Below are 19,463 nucleotides of genomic sequence, written 5' to 3' on the forward strand. Positions count from 1 at the left end.
TAATAATGATTTACTAGGCTGCAAATCACGGTATCATATGTAAATAATCTCAGCTGGTTGGTGAAATTGTCTCCTAAATTACTTTTATGGATTACGAACGGAGATGGCTTACGACACTTCCGTGCCTATAGGAGTTCCGTTTTATCTCATGGCTTTCTGTTAGTTATTACGAACAGTCATGTTTGTGTCTAAAAATCACGAATCAAGTAGGACATCTGAGACGAAACTCCATAGGCACGCAGTTTGATTATAAGCCGCGTGTGATGAATGGTATCAAAAGCCTTTCCGGGAATCTAAAAAAATGGAATCAATTTTGGATCCACTGTCAATAGCACTCCATACCTCATGAGAAGAAAGAGCTTGTTGTGTTTCACAAGAACGATATTTGCTGAATCCATGCTGACTATGGGTCAATAGATCCCTTCCTTCGAGGGAATTTATAGTGTTCGAACACGGTATATGTTCCAGAATCTAACTGCAAATCGACTTCAGTGATATGGGTATACAACTCAGCGGATTATTTCTATATTTGTTTCTTGAATGCTGCAGTGGCCTAAGCAACTTTCCAGTCTTTTGGTGTGCATATTTCGCCGATTTGTAAATGTGGAGCTAATACATTAGCATACTACGAAATGAACCTCAGTTGTGTGCGATCTAGACGGGAAGTTTTGCCTTTCTTACTTGATTTGAGTTGCTTCGCCACACCGAGGATACCTTTTATTTTACTTAGTTTGCTGCAGTTATTGATTCGAATTCTTGAATCTGCACTTATTCTTCTTCCCCGCTGAAGGAATTTCGTATTTACTCGTAGTACTCCACTACAGTGGCAATGTCATTCGCAATATTAACGTCGTCATCGAGCAGTGAAGGTACTAATCGTGTCTTGCTACTATTGTGCTTTATATACAACCAGCATCCTTTTGGATGTTACTCCAGATTTAGAGACAGAGTTTTGTTGTGGAAACTATTGAAAGCATCTCGCATTGACAAACGTGCTAAATTTCAAGCAACTATAAAATTTCACTAATCTTGGCGACCCTGCATTCCTTTAATTTTTGACACTTTTTTCCGTTGCTTCTTCAACAGTGTTTTGGCATGTTTCGTGTCCCATGGAGTATCAGATCGGTTTATTATTACCTTAAATCCAGTAAATCTCCCCATTTCTGCCGATGCTATTTCTTTGAATGTAAGCCACATCTGGGCACTCTAAAAAAGTTCGTTCGGAAGGAATGGAGATTGCGTCTCAGGAAGCGGTAAGATTATTTTTATGTGCCTTTTAAATGGATATATTTTGCACTTATTTTTGGTAGTTTTAGACATGAAGGTATTCAGTCTCGCTACAACAACATTATGGTTACTAAATCCTGTATGGCTCAAGATGCGCCTATTTGTTCATGATTATTCATTTCTAAGTGAATGTTTTAGCAATCATTTAAATTTCTTGTCAGTTCCTGAACTAACTGCTCAAAATAATTTTCGTAGAAAGAATTTAGTACTATTTCTGAAAATGTTTGATACCTGTCACCGGCCTGGAACATGTAATTTCGCTGACATATGGAGGATAAATTGATGTCATTACCAGCTGCAAATGTATGAGTCGGATACCCATTTGAGATGATACTCAAACTTTCTTTGAACCTTTCAGCAACTGCATAATCTGAGTCGGAGGGCAATAAAAAGAACCAATTATTGATTTGTTCCGGTTATCAATTATGACCTCTGTCCATACTAAATCGAAGGAACTACCTACTTCCAATGTTACAAGATAAGCTATTCCTAACAGCAAGAAACACGAAGCCACCAGTTGTATTTACCTATTCTTTCTGAACACAGGTAAGTCCTTTAAATGTTTTAGACAGAACCTATCTCAATCTTCCTTTAGCGCTGTTTGCTGAAGAAATTCTCTTTTGAAGAACGTAAGTTAACATTTATTTCTATTACATTATAAACTGTGTTAAACACATATTTGGGTAACGTCAGCTGTTAGAAGAACGGGACGTAGTTCTACATCAACATTTACATCCATACTCCGCAAGCCAACTGATGATGTGTGGCGAAGGGTATCTTGTGTACCTCTAATGGATATCCCTTCTAGTCCAGTCTCTTATTGTTCATGGAAAGATAGATTGTCGGTATACCTCTGTGTGGGGTGTAATCTCTCTGATTTTATCCTCATGGTCTCTTTGCGAGATACACGTAGTAGGGAGCAATATACTGCTTGACTCCTCGGTGACGGTATGTTCTCGAAACTGCAACAAAAGCCCGTACCGAGCTACTGAGCTTCTCTCTTGCAGAGTCCTCCACTGGAGTTTATCTATCATCTCAGCAACGCTTTCGCGATTACTAAATGATCCTGTAACGAAGCGCGCTTCTCTCCGTTGGATCTTCTCTACCTCTTCTATCAACCCTACCTGGTATAGATCTCACACCGGTGAGCAGTATTCAAGCAGCGGGCGAACAATTGCACTGTAACCTACTTCCTTTGTTTTCGGACTGCATTTCCTTAGGATTCTTCCAATGAATCCATAACAGCTAACAAATTCATAACGGACTCAGTGACACACCGTATGTCATAGAGCTACGACTGACATTCGTTTCGTGGCAAAGAACATGTCCTACCAGTTGTTGGTTGGTTGGTTTGAGGGAGGGAACCAAACAGTGAGGTCATCGGCCCTGCGGGATTAGAGAAGGATGGGGAAGGATATCGTCTGTGGTCTTTTAATGGGACCATCCAGGCATTTTCCTTAAAAGCCGTAGCCTGCTGTGCGAAATATTTCGATATTTTCCGTTGCATAAGTCTTGGCTACAGAGAACACCTTCTAATCTTCCACTGACGTCCAAGGAGACATTCCGACAGCGACTACGAACTCGCGTTGATACATTCAGTGAGAATTCCGCCTCCACATTAGGTATTTGGCTGCAGCGCTTCTTGCGAGATGTTGTTCACGCTGGGACGGTAAGTCAGAAGTCTCGCAGCTAAAGGTGCGGCATAAAACCAGTGCTGGGGATCTACGTCGACTCCTGGCGAAACTTGGTGACCGCTGAACGATGAAGTTCGCAAAGACTGGCGGGAGATTGCTTCGTGTTTACGCTGCGCATCCGGTCGGCGGCGCGGCAGGAAGCGTGCCACTTCCCCCCGCGAGCCCGGACCCAACTTTTGCCAACTTGCCCGACGCCGCCGACGCCGCTGCCGACGCCGCCGACGCCGCCTCCTGAACACGGCACCCTCTGCATCAGCGTTTCTCGGCTGCTGCTGATGCTTCTGCTGACGACGGCGGCGTGTCCCTGGCTGTGACACGACCGGCTCGCCGTATTCGCAGTTACTTCTCATTCTCCCATTCCATAACATTGCGTGACGAGAACGGCAGAGTTTTCCAGGAATGAGGTAATGATGGTGCTGAGGCTTAAGTAGAATTTACATCGATATAAACGCAATAATCTGTGATCCTATTTAGTAAGTTCTGGAAACCTTCCATGGATAATAATTGTAACCGCTCATTATGGTGTGGACCGTGCTACTGACTGAATAATTCTAATAAATTTTCTCATTGTAACATATGGTGATATACATATCTTTCACGTCATAGTCTTTTGCATTAATCTTAAGCTTTCGTATATGGTTTTGGCTGCACTAACCTATATATCTCTTGTCTTTCTCCTGTCTCTCTCTCGCTCTCTCTCTTCTCTCTCTCTCTTTCTCTCTCTGTCTCTCTGTCTCTCTCGCTGTCCCTGCCTCAAATACGCAAACACACACGCACACACACACACACACACACACAGCAAAAGAGTTGCATCCAGAATATAATAATGTATATATGCCTAAAAGAAAATTAAAGAGACCTTTGTGAAAAGGGAACCACTTGTATGCACATCAAAAGCTCAGATGGAAACCCAGTTCTAAGCAAAGAAGGGAAAGCAGGGTTATGGAGGGAGTACATAAAGGGTCTATACATGGGCGATGTATGTAAGGACAATAATAGGAAACGGAAGAGGGTGTAGATGAATATGAAATGCGAGATATGATATTGGCTGAAGAGTTTGACAGGGCACTGAAAAACCTAAATCGTAACAAGTTCCCGGGAGTAGACATCATTCCATTACAACTACTGACAGCATTGGGAGAGCCAGCCCTAACAAAACTCTAGCATGTGGTGAGCAAGATGTATGAGACAGGTGAAATACCTCCAGAATTTAAGAAGAATATAATAATTCCAATCCCAAAGAAAGCGGGTGTTGACCGTTGTGAAAATTGCCCAACTAAGAGTTTAATAGGTCACGGCTGCAAAATAATAGCGCGAATTCTTTAAAAACAAATAGAAAAACTATAGGACGTGGACCTCGTGGAAGATCAGTTTGGATTCCCTAGAAATGTTGAAACACGTTAAGCCATACGACTTATCTTAGGAGATAGATGAAGGACAGGCAAACCCACATTTCCAGCATTTGTAGACTTAAAGAAAGCTTTTGACAATGTTGACTGGAATGCTCTCTTTCAAATTCTGGCCGGCCCGTTTCGCCGAGCGGTTCTAGGCACTACAGTCTGGAACCGTGCGACCGCTACGGTAGCAGATTCGAATCCTGCCTCGGGCATGGATGTGTGTGATGTCCTTAGGTTAGTTAAGTTTAAGTAGTTCTAAGTTCTAGGGGGCTGATGACCTCACCAGTTAAGTCCCATAGTGCTCAGAGCCATTTGAATTTTTTTTTTCAAATTCTGATGGTCGTAGGGGTAAAATACAGGGAGCGGAAGACTATTTTCAATTTGTACAGAAACCAGATGGCAGTTGTAAGAGTCGAGGGACATGAAAGGGAAGCAGTGATTAGGAAGGGAGTGAGACAGGGTTGTAGTCTATTCCTGATGTTATTCAATCTGTATATTGAGCAAGCAATAAAGGAAACAAAAGAAAAATTCGGAGTGGGTATTAAAATCCATGGAGAAGAAATAAAAACTGTGAGGTTCACCGTGAAATTGTAATTCTGTCAGACAGCAAAGGACCTGGAAGAGCAGCTGAACGGAATGGACAGTGTCTTGAAAGGAGGATATAAGATGACCATTATAAAGGCAAAACGAGGATAGTGGAATGTAGTCGAGTTAAGTCGGGTGATGCTGAGGGATTTAGATTAGGTAATGAGACAGTTAATGTAGTAAATGAGGTTTGCTGTTTGGGGAGCAAAATAACTGATGATGGTGAAGTAGAGAGGATATAAAATGTAGACCGGCAATGGCAAGAAAAGCGTTTCTGAAGTAGAGAAATTTGTTAACGTCGAGAACAGATGCGTCAGGAAGTCGTTTCTGAAAGTATTTGTATGGAATATAGCCACGTATGGAAGTGAAACATGATCACAACAACAGCAATGCAGGACATCCAAATATTACGACCATATGCTCGATAGTGTCTTGGTCCACTTTTGCAATGAAATACAGCAACACGTGGCAAGGCGAATTTCGACAAGTTCTCGGTTCATTTCCAAAGATATGTGTGGTATCACATTTTGTATCCCGCCTGGAAGGCGGCGCGTGGGTCGGCTTCTGTTAATTGGAGGGTAGGCCGAATGTAGGAAGCGAGTAGAAGCAGAAAAAGGAGAAATGCTTCGGTACTGCGTTTAAATTTAAATCACCTACTATAGGAGGAGTAGTAATACATTAGGCTTACGTAACTTTATCTGAGATGAGCACGTAAGTGCGAAGAGCCGTACAGGTATCAACGCTAACGAAAGTTACACAGGCCAAATCTGTAGTAGCTCGCCCACTACAAAATAGAAAAAATATTGCTTGGTTGTCTAATCGGAATCAAATGGGCTGAATCCGGAGCGGCGCTCGTAGAACTGCACAGCGCCGGCTAGAGGGCGCTGTCGTCTGTTTCGCTGTCGTAGTGCCAACCTACGAACTTGCACCTACACCGTGGCATCTTTGCTATCGATATTACATCACATCCAGAGATCACGGTATCACAGGGAAGTCTGGGACCTACATCGACACCACAGATACTAGCGAGGTCTTGCTGCAATTCGCAACGACGAATGGGAGAGGCCGAAGAACACCTCTCTCCCGGCACCACAGCACCCCCGCACGGTGGTCAATGTAGAGCAGAGTATGGAAATGCTCTGCCACTATTCGTGACCTCACTTGAAGCAGTGGAAATCATCGAGTAGGACTGAAGATTGAAGCTGTTACTGAATGCCTGCCTGCTTTCTATTTGGTAATTTTCCTTGACTGAAGCTGTTATTAAAGAAGGCCTCCCCGTATTCTTTTTCTTTTTTCTTCTTATTTTTTAGTGATTTCATTTAACTGAAGTTGTTATTAAAGAAGCCCTGGTTGTTACCTTTTAATTGAAGTAACAGCTATCTCGTAGTTTAGAGTAGCTGAAACTCTCATTAATCAAGGCGTACCTGTTTTTGTTGTCCTGTTATTGAGATCTAATCTCTGTTGTAATGAAATGTAATTGCGATTGCCAAAAGCGTATCTGTTTCAGAGGGATTTGTGAATAAGGTAGTAAACGGAAATGAGAAATGTTACATGGGCCCTAACCACTCACCTTACGTCCTTTTATCCATAATGATAGGTTTGAACTGTGGCAACAGAGCGTGGTATCAGAAGTCCGTCACCCGGCAGTATTATAAGAGAAAGGAACTTACCTGATGTTCTAAAACGTTTGGAAGGGAGGTCGGCTAAAACCCAACCATGTACGTCCATACGGCGTGACGACAAGGGGTGCGGTCACAGCATAATAAGAAACACGAACGGCCGACACTATTTTTATTTTTGCCATTAGTTCTTTTCTATCTTTTGTTTACGATCCATTTTTCTGCCCTTGAGCCCTTCCTTACGCTCGCAGTAAGCGCCTTCTCCAGCGTGGCTTCAGCGCCATTATTATTCCTGTTTCCGTAACAAAATGCTGTCTCCTTGAATAAAAAAATGACGCATTCCTCGTTGATAATAAAAAATATGCAACTACTACATGAGCAAATAACAATAGCCATTGTTTGAAATTAAAAGCCAATGTTCTTCAAATAATAAAATAAATATGTCCTTAAAACGTATATAAGTATTCTATTTCAACATCACATCGACGACTTGCCTGTCCCTAATCTACATCAGTTATCGATCAGGGCGAAAGGGGCGTTCAGCTTAACGTGGACTCCTCACAACGTTGACAGGTAAGGGCTAGGTTAAAACGAAGTTTCTAAAATTAGTGTTCCATCCGACAATTAATCCTACTATGTCCTGGTATCCACGCACAAGCTTAACCTCTTGACCACAAGGATCTACATGGCTGGAAGTCCTTCATCTATTTATCTGATGCTTGAGTTTGCGAGCATCAAAATATATGGGACACATGGTCGCATATATTGATTGTATTGATTTAGAGGCTTAAATTAATTACACCGCGAAGGGACCGTAGACTCAAGTGTGTGACCTAAATTTCAACTTTATACCTAAACCGGTTCTTGAGAGACGGAAACCTTGATTGCTTGATTGTACTGAATTAGAACCGTAAAACCCTTAAAAAATAAAAAAAATAAAGGAAACACCGAAGCATATGCTAAATCCTCACAATGTAACGCTATGCATGTAAGAGCACAAACATGAGGTTTATGTTAATAACTACCATCCCAGAGGAGTGTCCATAGCAGTTGGCATCTGTGTCTTTAACTGAAACACCTTGCAGACGTAAGACACGAAAAGTGACCTAGGAAACTGCAACACTCTGCTTATCTTTCATAGGAACCTGTTCATAAGTTTGGTTTGAAAGCAATAGCTGCTGTACTTCCTTTTTTTTTATCTAGATCCTTCAGACTCTTATTATTTCCGCTCCTTATCGAATATCTATCAAGAAAATTTCTTTGTGGACAAAAATGCACTTTAAATTTGGAATGACGAAATATTTATCCTCAAACCAGTAGCTTTCTACATTCGTGGACTCGAAAAACTGCCTGTCTATCGTCAGACTGTTACAGTTACTGTTGTTGTTGGAATATATTATTGATGAGTCGCTGGAGAACCAGGTTTCGCTCAGGGGGTTGACATGAGATTGATGATATCCGTCCTCTCGGTGCAGAAATATTACAGGATATTGGAAGCATCTGGTGAACGGTGTGTCTCTGCAGTGCGTTGTAGTCGTCCTGTTTTTCGTTGTACAATTACATCACGGCTTGTGTTTTCACTGTCGACATCTACAACGGCGACTTCTTCTATGTAAGGCGCATTACATCGACGATCGTGTTGTCCTTGGGGTATTTTATCGCCTCGAATTATAACTTTGTAGTCATCAGAATTCATTCGGCTTAGTGTTGTTTTGAATATGTCAATCAGTGATTGCATTCGTGTGAGATCACCTATACATCTCTGACTGCTACTCGTATCAATCTGCTGATATTTGTGCCGAGTTAATCAAATCCTGTTACTTCATTTCCGGTTAAGTATACATCCAGAACATTTTGGTCCTCTTCGGATAGTGGTAGTAATTATCTCATTTTGTGAAAGATTTGTCCTTGGATGGGCAAAACTAAATACTTTTCATCTCTCTTAGTGTTGATCGAAGTGACACCGAATGCAGTCCTTTGAAAGCAGGCGTTGTACGCTTTTATATTTTGAAGGAAGTGTTTAGAGAATGGGGTTTCACCGGTCATGTGATGCGAAAATTCCGGTCGAGCTGCTTCCAGCGGTAATATTCGAATTTTTCCTTTTATACAGTAGAATCCAGCTCCTCCTCTACTGAATTTCTTCGCGATGCAAAATTGTCAGACATTATCCATTTTGCGACGTGCTCATGTTTGTGTTTGTTACATTCTTTCGTAGAGTCGTAGTGGAATGCTTCATTTCTTAGACCGTACCGCTCTTAATGGACAGCTATATTTTCATGCCTGGCTTGAGTTCACAGTCCCTCATTAGAAGATTGTGTCGCAGTATTGTTTCTTCAGTCCGTTCATTTCGTTGTTCTTCGTTTTCTCTGCTTCTCACGGTGCTCATTGTCGTCCAGTGGAAAGTTAAATGTGCTTCGTACTCTTGGTCTCTTTTCGCTGTTCTTTTTGTTTACGCTGTTTTGCTTCATAACAGGCTCTATACACTCCCACCAGTGGCGAATTCTAAAACATATCAAATGTCATCGAATGATCAACTATGTTCCAGAATATTCCACAACCTTCGAGTGTGTTCTTGAATGTTACACAATAATCAGGGATGTTGCGGGATGTCCCCGAATATTCTGGAATCATTCCGAATATTCCAGACTATTCTCGAACATTCCATAACATTTCGGATCATCGTGGAACATTCCGTATCATTCTGAAACGTTGTGGCATGCTCTCGAATACTTCGGAATATTATGGAATGTTCTAGAATACTCTCTAACGTTCTGGAAAGCTCTAAAAATTTCTTGATGGCGAAACGTCCTGTCACTATATTTTCTTAAGCACCCCCTTTGGGTAAGAACGGGAACCTCCTTCATGGATAGACTCGTTTCTGAATTTTGGTGGCAAATTGTACACTTTTATACTATGCGATCAAAAGTATCCGGACACCCCCAAAAACATACGTTTTTCATGTTTGGTGCATTGTGCAGCCACCTACTGCAAAGTACTCCGCATCAGCGACCTCATTAGTCACTAGACAACGTGAGAGAGCAGAATAGGGTGTTCCGCGGAACTCAGGGACTTCGAACGTGGTCTGGTGAGTGGATGTCACTCCTCATATGTCTGTACGCGAGATTTCCACCTCCTAAGCATCACTAGATCCATTGTTTCCGATGTGACAGTGAAGTGGAAACGTGAAGAGAGGCGTACAGCAGAAAAGCGTACAGGCCGACCTCATCTGGTGACTGACAGAAACGGCCGATAGTTGAAGAGGGTCGTAATGTGTAATAGGCAGATATAAAGACCATCACACAGGAATTCCAAACTGCATCAGGATCCATTGCAAGTACTACGACAGTCAGGCGAGAGGTGAGAAAACTTTGGTTTCATTGTCGAGCGCCAGCTGGTAAGCCACACATCACGCCGGTAAATGCCAAGTGACGTCTCGCTTGATGTAAGGAACGTAAACACTGGACGATTGAACACTGGAAAAACGTTGTGTGGAGCGACTAAAACGGTACACAACGTGGCGATCCGATGGCAGGTTGTGGGTATGTCCAATGCTCGGTAAACGTCACCTGCCAGGGTGTGTAGTGCCAGCAGTAAAATTCGGTGGCGATCGTGTTATGGTGTCTTCGTGTTTTTCATTGTGGTGCTTGCACCTCTTGTGATTTGCGTGGCACAATCACAGCACAGGCTAACATTCGTGTTTTTGGCACCCTCTTGCTTTCCACTATGTTAGAGCAATTCGGGGATGGCGACTGCATCTTTCAACACGATCGAGCACTTGTTCACAATGCACGGCCTTTGGCTGAGTACTTAGACGATAGTAACATCCCTGTAATGGACTGGCCTGCACAGTCCTTACTTAAATCCTGTAGAACACCATTCGGGTGTTTTGGAACGTCGACTTAGTGCGAGGGCCTCACCGACCGACATCGATACCTCTCCTTACTGCAGTACTCCGTGAAGAATGGGCTACCATTTCCCAAGAAAGCTTCCAGCACCTGATTGAACTTATGCCTCCGAGAGCGGAAACTGTCATCAAGGCTAATTAAGGGTGGGCCAACACCATATTGAATTCCAGCGTTGCCGATGGAGGGTGCCATGAACTTGTAAGTCATTTTCAACCAGCTGTCTGGATACTTTTAATCACATAGTATATATATATATATATATATATATATAGGGCGGTCGATTGGTCCATTGATAGTGACCGGGCCAAAAATCTAACGGCATGAGCATCAAACGAAAAAACTACAAAGAACGAAACTCGTCTAGTTTGAAGGGGGAATGGCGCTATGGTTGGCTAGCTAGACGCCGCTGCCATAGGTCAAACGGGTAGCAACTGCCTTTTTTTTAAAAAAAAGGAACCCCCGTTTTTATAACATATTCGTGTAGTGCGTAAATAAATATGAATGTTTTAGTTGTACCCCTTTCTTGCTTTGTGATAGATGGCGCTGTAATATCCACAAACGTATAAGTACGTGGTATCACGTAACATTTCGCCAGTGCAGACGGTATTTGCTTCCTGATACATTACCCGTGTTAAAATTGACCGTTTACCTATTGCGGAAAAGGTCGATATCGTGTTGATGTATGGCTATTGTGATCAAAATGTCCAACGGCCTCGTGCTATGTATGCTGCACGGTATCCTGGACGACATCATCCAAGTGTCCGGACCGTTCGCCGGATAGTTACGTTATTTAAGGAAACAGGAAGTGTTCAGCCAAATGTAAAACGTCAACCACGACCTGCAACAAATGATGATGCCTAGTAGGTGTTTTAGCTGCTATCGCGGCAAATCCGCACATCAGTAGCAGACAAATTACGCGAGAATCAGTAATCTCAATAACGTCGGAGCTTAGAATGCTACATCAACATCGCCTGTACACGTACAATGTTTCTATGCACCAGGAATTGCATGGTGACGACTTTGAACGTCGTGTACAGTTCTGCCACTGGGCACAAGAGAAATTACTGGACGATGACAGATATTATTTGCACGCGTTCTATTTATCGACGAAGCGTTATTCAATAACACTGGTAACGCAAACCGGTATAATATGCACTATTTGGCAACTGAATATCCATAATGGCTGCGACAAGTGGAACATCAGCGATGTTGGCGGGTTAATGTATGGTGCGGCATTATGGGAGGAAGGATAATTGGCCCCCATTTTATCGATGGCAATCTAAATGGTGCAATGTATGCTGATTTCCTGCGTAATGTTCTACCGATGATACTACTAGATGTTTCACAGCATGACAGAATGACGATGTACTTCCAACATGAGGGATGTCCGGCACATAGCTCTCGCGTGCGCTTGAAGCGGTACTGAATAGCATATTTCATGACATGTGGATTCGACATCGCAAGCACCATACTATGGCCGGCACGTTCACCGGATCTGACGTCCCCGGATTTCTTTCTGTGGGGAACGTTGAAGGATATTTGCTATCGCGACTCACCGACAACGCCTGACAGCATGCGTCAGCGCATTGTCAATCCATGTGCGAACATTACGGAAGGCGAACTACTCGCTGTTGGGAGGAATGTCGTTACACGTATTTCCAAATGCATTGAGGTTGACGGACATCATTTTGAGCATTTATTGCATTAATGTGGTATTTACAGGTAATCACGCTGTAACAGCATGTGTTCTCAGAAATCATAAGTTCACAAAGGTACATGTATCACGTAGGAACAACCGAAATCAAATGTTCAAACGTACCTACGTTGTGTATTTTAATTTTAAAAAAACTACTATTTACCAACTGTTCGTCTAAAATCGAAAAGCCAAAAAAGTGGTCGAACTTAATCATTCATATTTCTTTACGTGCTACACGAATACGTAATATAAATGGGGGTTCCTATTTTTTAAAAAACCCAGTTAATATCCGTTTGACGTATGGCAGCGCCATCTAGCGGGCCAACCATAGCGCTATCTGGTTTCCCCCTTCCAGCTAGACAAGTTTCGTTCTTTGTATTTTTTTCGTTTGACGTTCATTTCGTGAGATATTTGGCCCGGTCACGATCAATGGACTAGCTTTACAATGAGCCGCTAAAACTCAGAAACGAGTTCCAGTAAGATTAAGGATGTTACACGGAACGGTAATACTCTATCCTTCATCCACGAAGAAGGTTCCCAGGTTTCCGTTCTTATCTGAAGAGCATGCTTTTCAAGATATATGTAGTGAGAAGTTTCGCCATCAGGAAATTCCTAGAACATTCCAGAGTTTAGAGAACGTTCCATAGACAGCAATCCGCAACATTTTAGAATGTTCCGCATTCTTCCACAATTGTCTAGGATGCCTTGAAGTTTTCGAGACTAGTCTGGAATATTCGGAAGATTCCATAATATATGGGGACATCCCGGAATACCCCAGATTATTTTATAACATTCAATAACACCTCGAATGTTCTGGAATATTATGTAGCATTGTAGATCATTAGTAGAATTAAACTACATGTAAAACAAACTATCCCAAACCATCATGCATCAGCAAGATATTACGCAATTTTGAAACTGTTGCGATCTGTGTCCAGTGAAGTCTTGTCTTACCTAAGAAGCATTTCGGTTGTGTTGTTGTTGTGGTCTTCAGTCCTGAAACTGGTTTGATCCAGCTCTCCATGCTACCCTATCCTGTGCAAGCTTCTTCATCTCCCAGTACTTACTGCAACCCACATCCTTCTTAATCTGCTTAGTGTATTCATCTCTTGGGCTCCCTCTACGATTTTTACCCTCCACGCTGCCCTCCAATGCTAAATTTGAGATCCCTTGATGCCTCAGAGCATGTCCTACCAACCAATCCCTTCTTCTTGTCAAGTTGTGCCACAAGCTCCTCTTCTCCCAAATTCTATTCAATACTTCATCATTTGTTATGTGATCTACCCATCTAATCTTCAGCATTCTTCTGTAGCACCACATTTCGAAAGCTTCTTTTCTCTTCTTGTCCAAACTATTTATCGTCCATGTTTTACTTCCATACATAGCTACACTAAATATAAATACTTTCAGAAACGACTTCCTGACACTTAAATCTATACTCGATGTTAACAAATTTCTCTTCTTCAGAAACGCTTTCGGTATTACCACTAAAATGCATAAACCTCGCATTGAGAGTAGACCCATGAAGAAACCCAGTCAACAAATAGTTCATTGCCACATATAATGTAGTGCTGTGTATTAACAGAAACTAAGATGTGTGTCGGGGGAAGCAAAAAAATTTAGCTTTTACCAAGGGTGGAATATAACTATATCTTTAATTTTTCACTTTTTGGTCTATGCGGTACTAAACCGAAATCCTGTTAAGATTTAAGATGATGAAGTTCAAATTTTCTTTATGGTTTTCGATATGGATGCCGGGCGGGGTAGCCGCGCTGTCTTGGGCCTCTTGGCACGGTTCGAGTCCTCCCTCGGGCACGGGTGTGCGTGTTGACCTTTGCGTAAGTTAGTTCAAGTTAGATTAAGTAGTTTGTAAGCCTAGGTAGATGACCTCACGAGTTTGGTCCCATAGGAACTTACCACAACTTTCCAGTCTCTATGTGGAAGCTTATAGCTCGCTAAATGAAGACGTAAAAATCAAACGAACTCTTTAGCCCTCTTACAAGGTTAGTACGTAGGGCTAACACAGCTTTCATCTATACAGACCGGTCACTGCTGCTAAGAGTCCACCCTCACTGAAATATTTTTTATCTAACAGTGCTAACTGGTAACGGTAAATGTAGGATTAGTTACAGATTCTGTGTGGAATGGCCTTCCTGGAATCAAATAGTGACACCCCAATATTACACCTGAAGGTATATTACCTATCGGAAATGGCAAGGAAATATCATTTGAATATAGAAGTTCGGTTCTGAACCACCCGAGGAAGTAAACCGATTACCACATATGTGTCAAACGTATTCTACCATTCGTCTAGCGACAGCCAAGCTGATCAGCTGGCTAGCAGTTGAGAAGGTGCTACCGTTCTGATTGGTAGCCGAAATATCTGAAGCATAGCCAAATGAGTTTCATTTGCATTTCTGCGATCTTGTTCTAAAGCATAGTTATAAATAATGTCCAGACTCAAAGGCTGTAATTCAAACGTCATAAATAAAGAACAGGAGCTATTTTTGTTTTTTATGTCTTTGTGTACTGCAGTCTTGAATCTGATTCACCATAAATTATTCGCTTATTTATCATCATGTGATACAATTTAACATTACGAGTAAAAAATATTCTTTCCAGTATTATTCACATAAAGCGATATTCCTTAAGAATGCTTTATTGGCATAACACAAATGAAAAGAGATCATAACACTGTATAAAAATTACAAACATCTGCAAAGTAATTAATAAGCTGCCAGTAACACATAGTTTCAAATCAGAAAAGCAAACAGTGCAAGGAAATAACCAAAATCAGTACTCAGAAATCACTGACTAAAACGAAACAAGTGAGTGAGTACAGTGAAAGGTAGATAATATTAGATCATGTGGGAGACTACGTTGCAGATTTTAACTTATTCCACTTGTTTGCCTGCCGTGTTCAAGAGACTAACGCAGGAACACTACGACCTTTACAGTGTACAAATACAAAAATGGTTCAAATGGCTCTGAGCACTATGGGACTTAACATCTATGGCCAACAGTTCCCTAGAACTTAGAACTACTTAAACCTAACTAACCTAAGGACATCACACAACACCGAGTCATCACGAGGCAGAGAAAATCCCTGACCCCGCCGGGAATCAAACCCGGGAACCCAGGTGCGGAAAGCGAGAACGCTACCGCACGTACAAATACAGATGAACTAGTTAATCTGCTGGTAAAGCGACACATGATACGGATGGCAGCGGCGCGAGAGCGGTGTAAAAGGGACACAGAAAAAGGGCAACTTTCATTTCCTCTGCTATTAACATCTGCTGCTTGGTTTGCAAAAATAGATGTGTTTTACAAACTATAGGGATCAAAGTACGAGGGCCATTCAGTAGGTAATGCAACATTTTCTCGGCAGTTTTCGGGTGAAAACCTGCGGAATTTATTGGACATTGTGAAATATTTTCGCTTCAGCCCCTGTAGTGTCATGAGGTTCAAATACGTGGCGACGCTATCAGTAGCTTTCAAAATGCGACTCCAACGGAGGTGCATCCCAAGAAAAGAGCTGTCATCGACTTATTTTTTTGGAGGAAAACTAGAGCATAACAGATATTCAGAGGTGCTTGTAGAATGTGTAGGAGTCCTTTGTTTGGGTATGAAATCACGAACCTCCGCGTAACACAGCAATCCGTTTCAGTTTCAAAATTAATGAACCCTTAGTTCTAAACACTGTAGTTAGTCCGAAACTGAAAATCGTATTTTAAAGATGAAGCATCGTTGAATTCGTCTTTGGTCCAAGTAATATACTAGTATCAGAGATTACTGTAGCGGCAATCGAAAAACCGAAGTTGACATCGACATCTCTGTAGTTATTAAACCAATGAGAAGAGACTATTTAGTTCATATTGTATGCAGATAAAAACAGATTTACGATATGTTAAATGGCTCTGAAAATGTCTGAGGTGAAGAGTATAGCTGAATCAGTCTGAGTATGTCTTGCGTAGCAGTGACAACATGAACTCATCGAAGAAAATATTGGATACCCCCTGATACAGCACACTATTTAGTCGATTTGTAGCACTGTAGTAGGATCGGTACCAGAGATATCTATCAACACTGAAGTAGGTTAACTCCTAGAAGTGAAATAAAACTGTATGTGCAAGTCGATTGTGTGGAATCAGTGCAGTATTGAGGTGACGAGCAGACGTGACAGAGGGGCGGAAAGAATCTCTGGTGAACAGGTGTGCCAGTCACTAAACTGTGAATGTTGTTTCCAAGTTTGTTGGTGTATCAAAGTAAACTGTCCAACATGGGCATCGCTAGAAATCATGCAATATGCCCTATGATCAGTAATGCAATAAAGGTTGGAACCTGCAGTTACGGTCTTAGCAAAAACAACCGGTTTCCAAGCCGACAGAAATTGTTATTGTTAGTTAAAACGGGTCCAACTCACACAGTATTCGGACAAATATTGCAAAGGGAACAGGATGGAATGGACATTTGCAATTGGTTACTCAGCAGTGGGCCACTACTCACATTGGCACCTAATGTGCACTTGTTGTAAACCTTCCAAATTGGCCTACGGGGTTGGGACATAACTGACCGTGATCGCATGTGCCTAGTGAAATTTTGCACCACCTTAGTAGGAGGAAAGTGTACAACACGCCCTTCTGAAGGAAGAATCTATTGAAAACCTACTCAAAGTACTGATGAAAAATTTGAAATGGGTCGAATATTCAGCGATCGCTCACGAAGCATACAGGGGCGAAAAGGGTACCACGAAGTATTTTCTACAAAGGTTACTGATAATACAAAGAAAACACTGATTAGCTAAACAGGGAATAACTGAACGGCCGCCAGCCCGCTAGCGCAATGAATCTTCACAATCTTAAATAAGGTAATGGCAATGAAATATCAGCAAATAATCAATGGCGCGGCAGCAGAAGGTTGGTCTGCTTGTTAACAGCACATCAGTTCTGGAGAAAATAAACGAATCAGAAAGCACTGAGTTTGCAGTTACTTTCTCTGAAATACTGAATTTTGAAAGTAAAGCAACTTAATTTACTGATTAAATAAATGACAGGCTTAACTTAAACATCGTTATGCAAAGAAGTGACTTTCAGTAAACTCAGTGTAACGTAATGCAAACATTAGAAAAAAGCCAAGCAATCTACTTTTGATTATTGGAAGACTGAACTGAATTCCCTTTAAACAAATGAGCAACTGATTTTACTTTTAGTATAAGAAAAATGAAATATATACCAAGTCACTCCCTAAGCAAAATACAGAATAAAAGAAACTGTGCACTATTAATATGGTCTGTACCTTTAGTTACTAGTTTTGCCAGTGAAATTTTACGTTACTTTAAGCGAATGAAGTCAATACTCAGAATTGCAAACTAGTTACTCCTCTGTCAGGTAATAAAAGAATTAAGTTACTGCGGCAGGAAAAATTAGACTGAAACTGGTCATTACGAAACAAACAACGCTGGCATTAAATAGCTAAACAATTTTCATAAACTTACTACACTCAGCGATTGCACGGAAAGGAAAGGGACACTGCTCGATAATAACTTCGGTGGACAATGGTAACACAGGTGCCCTACAAGTTTTAACCAATGCAGGTTATTACACAAGGTAGTCATACTTTGTGAAAGAAATGTCACTGGGTAAAGCCTCTAAAATACTATATCTGTCACTTAACAATCTTACTTATGTTGGAGCCGTATGGTCGACGAAGAATGCAGCTGACGACAATGCTGAGCTGCCATTGTTGCTGCTGGTGGCTGGCAACCTCGAGTCATCTCCAGAATCATGGATAATTATGGGACAGGCAACAGTAAGAATTGCAGATTCCTCCGCCTGTCCACTGCTGCCGTGCTCACAATACTCGCTGGTTAACGAATTACGTACACCTACACCGGCGCTAGGATAGCTGCACCTCGCGTCTGCAGGAGCGCCCAGCAAACACTTACGCTCTCTTTCGTGACTCAAGCTGCTCTGCTTCCTCTCTGTCCGCAACGCGACAGACTCTCTCCATACGCAAAGATAAACAACGGGGCAGCTACTGCCATTTCATCGTTGCTATCGATACATTTAAACGAAGTTCCCTTTGCTATTACCCAGCAATTTACAATATTTTCATTATAATTACAGTCAATTATATACACTGAAGAGCCAAAGAAACTGGTACACCTGCCTTATATCGTGTAGGGCCCCCGCGAGCATTTCGTTGAATGGTTCGCATGCTGACATTTGCTGATTGCCGGCATGGAAGTCTACCGCAATTTGCAAAAGCACTGCAGTTCTATCACGCTGAGCGATTCTCTTCAGTTGTCGTTGGTTCCGTTGTTGCAGGATCTTTTTCCGGCCACGACGATGTCGGAGATTTGACGTTTTATCGGATTCCTTATATTGACGTTACACTCGTGAAATGGTCGTATGCGAAAATCCTAACTTAATCGCTACCTTGGAGATGCTGTTTACCATCACTTGTTCGCCGACTATAACACCATTATCAAACTCACTTAAATCTTGATAACCTGCCTTTGTAGCAGCATTAACCGATCAAACAGCTACGCCAACAATTTGTCGTCATATAGGCGTTGCCGACCACAGCTCCGTATTATCTGTTTACATATCTCTACCTATACCAGTATTCCTGGCCCTTCAGTGTACAAAAAAATGGTTCAAATGGCTCTGTGCACTGTGCGACTTAACTTCTGAGGTCATCAGTCGCCTAGAAGTTAGGACTAATTAAACCTAACTAACCTAAGGACATTACACACATCCATGCCGGAGGCAGGATTCGAACCTGCGACCGTAGTGATCGCTCGGCTCCAGACTGTAGCGCCTAGAACCGCACGGCCACTCCGGCCGGCTTCAGTGTACAATCAGAAATAAATACGTTATTACATCAATTACATATTAAAGTTCCCGTAATAATGTTAAAAATTCGTGCCGTACAAGGATTCGAATCTGAGTCTACTGTTTACTACGCAGATGTGACCGCCAGGCCGTCCGACAATAGTGGTCACCGCATTTGCATGGACTACCGTAACACGCTTCCCATCAGACCCAAATAACAGTGATTGTGGCAGGGAGTCCAATACTTGTTCTGACGTGGCTGATCCACCTAAGAATAGGTTGTGACATGACCCTTCTTGTGGTCAGTCGTGGGGTACCGAAAGGCTGACTTCGAAAATTTCAGACATCATGTTCCCATGAAGGTCAACTTTGCACCATTACATCAGGATTTTTCACAAACCTGGATATTACAATATTCGAGCAGCAACCAAATGGAGATCACAA

The sequence above is a fragment of the Schistocerca americana genome, chromosome 7 (assembly GCF_021461395.2).
Source record: "Schistocerca americana isolate TAMUIC-IGC-003095 chromosome 7, iqSchAmer2.1, whole genome shotgun sequence".
NCBI lineage: Eukaryota > Metazoa > Arthropoda > Insecta > Orthoptera > Acrididae > Schistocerca > Schistocerca americana.